Here is a 7,213-nt window from a genome sequence, read left to right as displayed (position 1 = left end):
TCACGGAGTAGGGGCGAAGCTATCCCCCAAGTTTCATCGATTTTCGTGGTCGTTTGGTTGAGTTTCATCGTTTGAATCCAAGTTTTCGGGGGTTTTCTGGGTGCCACTGGTCAGACCGGTAGGCAAGACCGGTCAGACCGGTCTGCAAGTTTTTGAACAGACGTGACCGGTCAGACCGGTCCTGTGCTCCGGTCAGACCGGTCCAGGCAGATCAGTTCTGCAGTTTTATCAATTCGCTTCCGATTTGCTTCGTGGTTTCGCTCGCTCGTTCGAGGCTTTTTGTGTTGGTTTAGTTTTTCAATAGCTACTCCAAACTTTGGTCAGAACGCTTAAGGGCTTGGGCGATTTTGGGACATAGGCCGACGATTCGAATTTCGAAGAAATTTTGATCGGCTCTCATTCACCCCCCTCTGGTCGCCGGCTTCGGTATCTCATCCAGCATTCACGGCTGCAGGCCGGCAGCTGCTGAAGGCAGCCAAGCTCGTGCGCGCGGCCCAAGGCTAGCCAGCCAGTGGTGGGCCAACAGGCAAGCAGCAGTTGCTGGTCTCGCAGCCCGAACAGCAGCCAGCAGGCAAAGCACACGGGCCAGGGCATGCTGCAGCGTGCAAGCTGAGCAGGCCGGCATTAGAGCACAGCACAGCCCGGGTGCCCGAGGTTTGGTCTGTCTCTTCTCTTCAGCTCTCGCATTTATTTAGTCGCTTGTTTAGGCTAGCTAATTGCTACCGCTTTTAAAAATCTCTGCTAGTCCTTGCATGCTTTAGCTTTTGTTGATTAACTCTGGTGCCTGATAATCTTTGCTAGTCTCTGCATGCGTAGTTAAGGGGACTCTTTTGTAGTGATTAGTTCTAGTCTTTTTGGTGAGACTTGTAATCGACTTTTTTGATAAGATTTGCTTCTGCTTGATTTTGAGCTTTACTAATCCTTTTTTAATTGTTCCGTGCTTAGTGAAGAAAGTTCTTTTTTTGCAAGTCTTTTTAGAAATGTTTTTTTGGCACTTTGGTGAATCATTGCTTCCCCACTGTATTATGTTTTAATTTGCTCGAGTAGATTGCTTTTCGCTTGCTTCGGTTTTGTGTCTAACCGTTCCTAGCTGAGCATATTATGAGTTGGCTTATGTCACTTACCAGTTAGAATACAGGCGTATCGAATTGAATTCGGAACATAGACCTTATGCTCATTTATTCCTCCCACGCTAGTCGCCCGTTCCGGTCGTTGAGCATGTTCGTGAATTATGATGCTGTCATGCACACTGGAATTTTACACAAGGCAACCGCAAAACTGACAATGTTTTGCCTCACCGAGTGAAGACCAATTCAAAGCAGCCCCTGAGCAGTAGCAACCAGGTCAACAAAAACCATTGCGGCCTGACGCCCACTTCCTATAAACCCATTTCTATATTCTTGTCATTTTGCCATTAGCACAAAAGAAATCCTCAATGAGTTTATTCCATTGCGCTGGTTGTTGCACATGCATGTCCCTTTCTTCTATCGTCACCATCTTCAGCACCCCCACTTTACACTATTTATTATAAGCCCTCTCCTCTCTCAGTCTGCTCCTACATTGATCATAGAGGCAAGCTACTTATAAGTTATGTGGTACGTCCCTTTATAGTCCCAGCTGCTGCTCCCAGTTTCTGTCCTGCTGTTTCCCAATCTTCCTTCTTCTTGTTCCCCACCCCAGAGAGCTATATGGTCTAGTTGTTGTTCGTCTAGCACATGCCGCTCTAGTTTCTTCTTGTACAAATAAAACACACTGATCGTTGCTGGGTTACTACCAATTTTCCAGTTATTATTAGGGCCTCTCAATCAGGCATCTGCTACCAGTATTTAGTTCCTGCTCCTTGCATAATTAAACTTGCTTGGCCGATGTCCAAGACCGAGAGCCGGAAGCTGTCCGATGACTACGAAGTTGCGGACGTTCTTGGCCGCGGTGGGTTCTCGATCGTGAGAAGGGGGGGGGGGGGGGGGGGGGTGAGCAGGTCCGAAGGGAAGACCCAGGTCGCCATCAAGGCCCTGCGCCGGCTCGGCCCGGCGGCCATGGCGACGACGAAGTAAGGGTCAGCGGCGGCGGCCGGTGGCAGCGGCCTCCCGACGTGGAAGCAGGTGTCCATCTCCGACGCGCTGCTCACCAACGAGATCCTCGTCATGCGGCGGATCGTCGAGAGCGTGGCGCCGCACCCCAACGTGATCGGCCTGCGCGACGTCTACGAGGACGCGCACGGCGTGCACCTGGTCCTCGAGCTCCGCTCCGGCGGCGAGCTCTTCGACCGCATCGTGGGCCGCGACCGCTACTCGGAGTTCGACGCGGCGGCGGTGGTCCGCCAGATCGCGCGGGGCCTGGAGGCGCTGCACAGGGCGCGCATCGTCCACAGGGACCTCAAGCCGGAGAACTGCCTGTTCGCCGACAGGAACGAGGACTCCACGCTCAAGATCATGGACTTCGGGCTGAGCTCCGTCGAGGATTTCAGCGACCCGATCGTGACGCTGTTCGGGTCGGTCGATTACGTCTCGCCGGAAGCTCTCTCGAGGCAGGATGTCTCGGCTGCGAGTGACATGTGGTCCGTTGGGGTGATCCTGTACATTCTTTTGTCTGGGTAGGTATGTTTGGCCTGATTCTCTCTTGGTTTGATCTCCTGTTCATGGTTTCAAGGATTTTTTTTTTACTTTGTGTATTTTTCAGATGCCCACCATTTCATGCTGCAACGAATCGGGAGAAGCAGCAGCGGATCCTGCATGTAAGTCCCCTTTTTGTAGCTAAAACCCTCCCTGAATACAATGCTTTTCAATTTGAGTTCGGTGGTGTTTGGAATTATCTTGTGACCCGTATTTTGATAAATTCACATTTTTCGTCATTTATATAACTGACCTGCTGCTGTAACAATATGGAACACGTTGGCTCACTTGTAATGGAAATGGGAGTTAGATTGATTTTTTTTAAGTCTATCTTCATTTGCCAACAAAACCAGAATTATTTCCCTGCTGTCTCAGTAGATCCAACCTAATAAAGTACATTTTGAAGACGAGGTCACCTAGGAGGAACTAGGTAATAATAGCCCGTTTAGTTCTCAAAAATTTTCACGCACTACAGTAACTTGCAATGTTTAACTACTAATTTGGAGTATTAAATATGAATAATTGACAAAATCCATTCCATAACCCCCAGGTGAAATCGCGAGACGAATCTAATGAACCTAATTATGCAATGATTAGACAATATTGTGCTACAGTAACCAACCTCTAATGATAGATTAATTAGGCTTAATAGATTCGCCTTGCGATTTCCCGTCCATCCGTGTAATTAGTTTTATAATTAATCTATATTTAATGCTCCTAATTAGTGGTCAAACGACCCCAAAAACTTTTGCCTAAAAATTTTTTGGGAACTAAACGGCCCCTAATTTGGCATGGCTCTGAACCTTCCATCTGCCGTTTTGGAGCAACTGCTGCATAGGCATGGTAGCAGGCCTGTCAATCAGGGCTGAATGAATTGTCTTCTTGTGGTAGCCGTTGGGGCACTTGAATTTTAATATGTCCTATCATTGGTCCCCTTTCAATGTCTAAGTTCCCAACATCAGTGCCTAACGGGCCTTCCTTTCCCCTGTTTGTAAAATATATTTTCTCCTCTGCACAAGCCTCACAACGTTCCAATCAAATTGCTGAGAAAAATACCAAAAGGTGAGTTAGGTTGGAGTACACGAGATTAGATGAAGACTATGCCAAAGGTCTGTCGAAAAGAAACTCGGTCATCTGTGTTTTTCTCTTACATCAAATCAGCACCAGCCACCAGCCAGTCAGCCAGCCAACGGTACTTTTCTCTCACAGCAAATCAGCACCAGACACCAGCCACCAGCCATAGCCAACCAAACAGAGTGAAAAACTGAGGGTTCAAAAATCAAGAGAATGTCTTTCAGTAACGTGATGTCTTGCTCTAACATTCTGTGCTCATCGTGAGTTCAGTTTTCAGGACCATACATGGAAAACAATATCTTCATCAGCCAAAGAATTGATTTCCAGTCTTCTTTCTGTCGAGCCTTACAAGAGGCCAACAGCAAGTGATGTCTGTCTCAATGCTTCTTTTCTCCATCTTGGCCATATTGACCTATATATAACTGTACTTAACTTGGATCGATATACCTCATTATGATCCAATCCAGCTTCTGAGGCATCCTTGGGTAATCGGGGACTGCGCAAAGCAAGACCTCATGGATGCAGAAGTGGTATCAAAACTGCAGAGGTTCAATGCTAGAAGGAAACTGCGGGCGGCGGCGATAGCCAGCGTCCTTAGCAGCAAGGTGGCGCTGAGGACAAAGAGGCTAAGGAACCTTTTGGGAACCCATGACCTCAGCTCCGAGGAGCTAGACAATCTACGTGTTCATTTTGCCCAAATGTGAGTACTAGAGAGATTTTAGAATTTACGTTTAAATTCGCAAGCCTTTCAGAATTTGACCCCCTTTATCACAGCGACATGCGGGGTTAACCTGAGTCACTGACATGACATGTGGGTCAGAGGGTCAAATTCTAAAAGGCTTGCGAAATGAATGTACATGTTTGCTTACGTGTGCTGAGGAACATGATTATCCTGGGGCAGATACGCGGACGGCGAGAACGCGACGCTGGCGGAGTTTGAGGAGGTCCTGAAGGCGATGAAGATGGAGCCGCTCATCCCTCTGGCCCCGCGCGTGTTCGACCTCTTCGACAACAACCGCGACGGCACCGTGGACATGCGGGAGATCCTCTGCGGGCTGTCCAGCCTCAGGAACTCCCGAGGCGACGACGCCCTCCGGCTCTGCTTCCAGGTACAAGTACAACCCAGAAATAGAAAATGTCTAATCATGAACACGACATCTTAATTTGGCCGAAAAAAAAATGTTCTCCTGATCATGAACGCGTAAAATGTTTAATTTCCCAGATGTACGACGCCGACCGGTCAGGCTGCATCAGCAAGGAGGAGCTGGCGTCAATGCTGCGAGTAAGGGCTAGAAAATCCCTCTATTCGGGAGTAGTTTTTGTTCAATGTTCAAGCTTGGGTTAGAAAAAATAAAGCTGACGAGACGCGAGTGTTGCTGCTGCCCACCCCAGGCGCTGCCGGAGGACTGCCTGCCGGGGGGACATCACGGAGCAGGGGAAGCTGGACGAGATGTTCGACGAGATGGACGCCAACAGCGACGGCAAGGTGACCTTCGACGAGTTCAAGGCGGCGATGCAGAAGGACAGCTCCCTCCAGGACGTCGTCCTCTCCTCCCTGCGGCCGGCGCCGTAGATCATCGGGCATTCGTCCTTCTTCTTCTTTTTGTTGTTGTCCTTGGAGAAACAAATTAAAACACTTTTTTTTCACGCCGCGCTATTCTGTCTCAACTGGCCAACTTTTGTGTCCCTCCCTACCGGCCGGCTATGTTGGTTGGTTGTTGGTTATTAGGAAACACGCTCAGACTTGGTCCTCCGATGCCTTGCTTTGCCGGTCCTCAGTGCTTTCAGCGGACGGCATCTTTCTTGGCTGGATCGCCGGGTGGCGGGTACGGCAGTGGCGCACCGAGCACGGCCGCCGCCAGCGGCCGGCCGGCGGCCTGCTATGCGGGCTGAGCCTGCCTCTCTGCTACTAATATATTGGGAAAACTTCAACTCCACCTTTATTTGGGAGAGTTGAGGTGAATGATTGATTTGCCCCAATAATCATTGAGAAAATGGAAAAGAGAAGGAGATCTGTTGGATCACTATTTTTATATGAACTCTTCCAATATAGTATTTTATATAAACTCTCCCAATTGTTAGTTGGATTGGGAAACGAGGAGCTGCTGGAGATGCTCTTACATCACATCCAACGATATTTCAATAAAAATCTCACAATAAAATATTATTGGAAGGTCCCAATACTAAGAAAGGCGATTTTACAGTTCTCTATCTTCCTTTGTATTTATTTGCTTTCGCATACCCGAAGTTAAATACCGAAAGGGCCTACAAATTGAGATCCACTGAAATTTCTTTGTATTTTCATACAATTACAACTCACGGGTTGATCAATAGTATATTTGTGCATATTTGATGACAATATCCATATTTTATTCCATTGTAATCTCTTGTATATGTATGTGTTTCTTTAAACAAACTTGTAGCAGTAGGTTCGCATACGTAGATTTTGATTCTGACTCCGTTACTGTCCACTCACCCATCAGCCGCATTGTGCATTTGTGCCATCAACTAGACCCATTTTCTTGCAACCCTTGCCACACTTCTCATGACCATTTTGCCTGTGTCTCCGCCCGAACATCTCATCTCATGACGCCTTTCTCCTCCTACCGCCTGCCGTCGCCTTTGCTCGCGCTGCTCGCGGCCGCGGTGTCAGCAGCGAGGAAGGAGACATACCTGTGGTTCTACTGGCACGACATGATGATGGCCGAGGCTGTGGTGACCAACGCCGCCTCCGCTACCAGCTTCTGCGCCATCTACGCTATGGACGACCCACTCACTGAGGGGCTGGACCTGTCCACGTCGAGGCTCGTGGGGCGCGCGCAGGACGTGACCAAAATTTAAATCCCCGGCGTCGACGTTTAGCGTTAGGACTACCATTGCGCAGGCTAAATACCATAACAAGGAGCAGCACTAGCCGGCTATTTAAAACCATAACAAGGACTATCATTATCGTAAATTATGTCTTATTGTTGATTAAAACAATTCAACTATGATCTACCTATAATAACAATTTGATTTGTTGAGCTTTAATAATATTACGTAGATAATTATTCTTATTTTTATTTTATTTTTATTGATTGTTGTTAGATTTAGTTTTTATTAATAGTATATATTTGTAACTGATACATAGCTAAATGATATTTTATTTTTAATTTTTCATAATGGCATTGGTGAGTGATTTTTAATTAGAAACAGGGGTATTTTAGGCTAATTTTTATCGTAATGGCGGTGGTGAGTAATTTTTATTTTCCTATTTTTCTCCGATTAACGTGGGAATTTTTAGGCCTTGTGAGCGAACGTGGAGGCTCCGTTTGTTGATCAAATAATAAGATAATAGATTTCTCTATCTGACCCTACTGAACTTGCATTGCCTCTTCCTTGACTTTTTCTTTTCAGAAGTTTCCTGTATGACACCATAAGTTTATTTCTTCCCTAATCCGGCCCTTCCTTTAATTTTGATCACTAACGGTATTAAGAGACACATGAAAAAACCATTTACCCATATTTGTATTTGTATCGCCAAACTG

At 47.1% G+C, this 7,213-nt stretch overlaps 1 pseudogene; it reads left to right on the top strand.

Annotated features, from left to right (window-relative positions):
* The first annotated feature begins 1,852 nt into the window (after positions 1 to 1,852).
* On the top strand, positions 1,853 to 5,428 carry LOC120695962 (annotated as a pseudogene).
* Positions 5,429 to 7,213: the final 1,785 nt, after the last annotated feature.

This window comes from Panicum virgatum, chromosome 2K (assembly GCF_016808335.1).
Source record: "Panicum virgatum strain AP13 chromosome 2K, P.virgatum_v5, whole genome shotgun sequence".
Lineage (NCBI taxonomy): Eukaryota > Viridiplantae > Streptophyta > Magnoliopsida > Poales > Poaceae > Panicum > Panicum virgatum.
Note: the sequence above shows the minus strand (reverse complement) of the source record. Positions and strands in the feature narration are given on the sequence as shown.